This window comes from Bison bison, unplaced genomic scaffold (assembly GCF_000754665.1).
Source record: "Bison bison bison isolate TAMUID 2011002044 unplaced genomic scaffold, Bison_UMD1.0 scf7180017864535, whole genome shotgun sequence".
Lineage (NCBI taxonomy): Eukaryota > Metazoa > Chordata > Mammalia > Artiodactyla > Bovidae > Bison > Bison bison.
The window spans coordinates 67,568-71,711 of NW_011495084.1; the positions used below are offsets into that span (position 1 = coordinate 67,568).

Below are 4,144 nucleotides of genomic sequence, written 5' to 3' on the forward strand. Positions count from 1 at the left end.
ACAGCATATTAAAAAGTAGAGACATTGCTTTATCGACAAAGGTCTATATAGTCAAAGCTATGGTTTTTCGACTCATTGTGTATGGACGTGAGAGTTGGGCCAGAAAGCAGGCTGAGCATGGAAGAAATGATGCTTTGAATTTGTAGTGATGGAGAAGACTCTTGAGAGTCCCTTGGGCTGCAAAGAGTTCAAACCGGCTATTCCTAAAGGAAATCAACCATGAGTATTCACTGGAAGGATTGGTGCTGAAGGGCCAATACTTTCTTTGGCCACCTGGTGCCAAGAGCAGACTCATTGGAAAAGACCCTGATACTGAGAAAGATTGAAGGCAGGAGGAGAAGGGGACAACAGAGGATGAGATGGTTAGATAGTGTCCCTGACTCAATCAACATGAATTTGAGCAAACTCTTGGAGATAGTGATGGACGGGGAGCCTGGAGTGCTATATTGTCCATGGGATTTCAAAGAGTCAGACACAACTTAGTGACTGAACAGAAACAAATACACTATATTATATGATTATATTGATATATACCATGAGATATAATAATAGTATATATTATTCCATATATTATTTAATAAGTTCTGATGTGAACTAATACTTTAAGTACAGTTAGCAAAACAGTATTTAGACTGTTCAAAGTTTGCAAATTCCAGGAAAGTGACTGTTTTTGTTTGTGCTTTCTTCCTGCAGTTTAACAATCTGTTTTTTTCCTCTTTTCTGTAGAATTTTTTATCACTTGATGAAATACCACAGCTCAACACTCAGCTGCCATCAGATGGTGAAATGATTGTGGACATGCAAGATTTCACTGCTTTTTGGGATGAGGTAACATGTCTTTCTTTCCAAGATCCTGACTGCTAACAGACAAGTGTGATATAGATTTACTGGAGAATTTTTAGATTGTACCATGGTGTAAAATGTGACTTGCTCATTAACTAAAAGTATGTTAAAAATTTTTTTTCAAAATTGGCACTAAGGTTTGTATCTAATAGAGATTAAGTATAAAATCAACCTAAAATGTTTGACATATTGCTCTCACTCTCATTTTTAAGAGAACTTTCAAAGTATTAGCACATTTTGAACTTAAAGTCCATATATTTGTAATGTTAGAATTTATGGAATTGGACAGACAAAATGCGGCAGTGTGGAATGGGTTAACTAACAAACACACAACTGGTTGTTAAAGACGCTTTGGGGAATCAGCGTACATTTTTGCCTTGATTATCAGGCCACTGTATTATACATAGAGTGAGGCCATGATCTGGATGTTTACTGTGGGGTAGGGTGGGGGCTCCTGCATCCTGAGCTTCTGGATACTTTGGTGGCAGCCGGGGCAGGAGGAGACAGCAGGTGGGCATAATGAGCACCAGTGATTCCCAGTTAAAGGACTGCACTGTATGACAAGCTGACAGGGAGAACTGGTGATTCCCAACACTTGGTTTATTTGTTAGGTTCAGGCAAACAGAAAAAAAACAAGAAAAACAGGGTCTGGTCTCAAGAAGTTGTCAGCATCACACACCCATTGCGGCCCCTTTACCAACTGAAATGTTCCCCCTGCCCCCTAGTTCCCTGGTCCTCTGTGCACACCCTCCTCTATCAGTGTGAATTAGTAAAACAGAACCTCACCGTGGGAGAGGGAATTCCACTCAAGGAGTTAGTTACGGAGATGATAAAAGGGAGAAAAAAGCAGAAAGGGCAAAATGGTTGTGTGTGAGACAACCCAGGGGTTATCAAAGGCAGGAAGCTGTTCCTACTCCCAGGGCTGGAGGACCTCTGGGAGGAGGTGCCTCCACCAGAGGGTCCACCCTCCAGAGCAGAGCCCAGGAGTCCAGCAGCTGTCAGAGTTGGGACCACAGAGCACGTGTCAAGTCTGTAGACCCGTCCTGTCTTTCATGCCTGTGACTCTGTGGTGCCACCTACATCGTGTTCACCTGCTTCTGACTCAGCACCTGCTGTCCCCATCAACAACCAATGGTTTGTTCCCAGATACATGAAACCACATCCCTGTACCTTCTGTACATGGAAACTCACACAGGGTACTTGACCTTCCCTGATGGTTTCTCCTGCCTTAATATAGTAGGTTTGCCTCCTGTTCGGTTCTTGGCATAATGCTCTTGAACCATTTATAGAAAGCACCACTAAAATTCCATTATAAAGTCCACTCTATGTGAATGCTACCACATTCTTTGTATGAAACTCGTTAGCAGATTTCTTTAGTTCCCAGTAAACACGTAGATTTATTTTAAATCAGTTGGGTATATGATACAGATTGTTTCTGCAGTTTTTAATGAACTGAAATAAAAATACATAGAACAGTATCTGCCTGTGCAACAAATGGCTGTAAGGTAGAATAAGGGATTTTAGTTGTACTACAGCCTATGTGAATAAATCAGATGAAAAATCTGAAAAGGTTTCTATATATCTTCTAGAGTAAAAAAAATCCAAATTGTTAATAACTCAATCAATGATTTTAATAAAAAATAATAATAACTCAAGATACTAAACTGCTAAAGGAAGAGGAGAAAAGGTTGTGAGTTCTGCGGTAAGGCTCTTCTTGTAAAATCTAACTAATTGCATATTATGATTCTGTTAGAGCAGTATTCAGAATTCCAGAGATGAGAGCCTTCATCAGCTACATTTTCACAAAAATAGCTACCATGTTAACTTTAATGTGTGGCAAGGTTTCCTTGGAGAAGGAAATGGCAGCCCACTCCAGGATTCTTGCCTGGAGAATCCCATGGACAGAAGAGCCTGGCAGGCTACAGCCCATAGGGTCACAGAGTCGGACATGCCTGAAGTGACTTAGCAAAGCAACACAAAGGTATTCCTATCTAGGTAAATGATAATTATGCTATTGCAGCTAATTTGTACCACTTTGGGGGAATGAAATTTCTAAATATTTTCAACTGAATCTTATCTTTTATGCTACTGCTAAGTCACTTCAGTCATGTCCGACTCTGTGCGACCCCATAGACGGCAGCTCACCAGGCACCCCGGTCCCTGGGATTGCACTCACTAAAAACTAACAGCCATGGTACCATAATAAAATTTTTTGTGAGGTACCTAGACTGTTACTACTGAGACACAAAAATGTGAGGTAAGCCTACCTTTTCCCAGAAACCTTTGAAGCCAGAGATATTAAACAATTAAGGCACTTGAAAACATTAGGGATATGCATAAACTTTCAAATAAAACAAACTATAGCTGTACTAGCAAGCAATGACGAAATAGTAAATCTTCATCTTATGAACGTATAATTATCTAAATGTAGGGAATTCTGGCTTAAGAAACAGTCAAAAGCAACTTGTCATTTCTTACGGTAAAATATTGAAAACCAAGCGCTAAATTCAGCCACTATAGGATAAAGAAACTAAAACAAAAAGCCTTAAGAACCTGGAGACTTAGTGAGAAAAAGCTCATTTTAAACTGATTGAAGCCTCTGAACTAATCCTGTGTTTCAAAGGCAGGGAAGAAGGATCTCTCTAAACTTGTAAAAACTAGTGATTCATAAGGAAACTAAAGAAATGAGAGCATGCATGCTTATCAGACCACAGAAATAAAAACTGAGAAAGGATACAGAAGAAAGAAAAAGTGTGATCTGTTTACTCAGGGCAATCATCATTAAAAATCTACAGTAATTTGATCAACTAAAATTTTTCTCTGAAATTATACTGCTCCCATTTCCTGTGTCAAAACTTAAAATGACTGTCTCATTAAAGAGATAGTAAATTATTCTAAAACAGCTTCCTTCTTGCCTCATAGAGGTTCAGTTCAGTTCAGTCGCTCAGTCATGTCCGATTCTCTGCTACCCCATGAATTGCAGAAGCTAGGCCTCCCTGTCCATCACCAACTCCCAGAGTTTACCCAAACTAAAGTCCATCAAGTTGGTGATGCCATCCAGCCATCTCATCCTCTGTCGTCCCATTCTTCTGCCCCCAATCCTTCCCAGCATCAGGGTCTTTTCCAATGAGTCAGCTTTTCACATGAGGTGGCCAAAGTATTGGTTTCAGCTTCAAGATCAGTCCTTCTAATGAACACCCAGGACTGATCTCCTTTAGGATGGACTGGTTGGGTCTCCTTGCAGTGCAAGGCACTCTCGAGAGTCCTCTCCAACATCAGAGTTCAAAAGCATCAATTCTTC

At 40.2% G+C, this 4,144-nt stretch overlaps 1 protein-coding gene across 1 annotated transcript in view; it reads left to right on the plus strand.

The window, feature by feature from the left end:
• Positions 1 to 4,144, plus strand: part of LOC104982634 (multidrug resistance-associated protein 4-like) — a 69,649-nt gene that overhangs the window by 50,788 nt on the left and 14,717 nt on the right. The gene's annotated exons all lie outside the window — the stretch shown is intronic.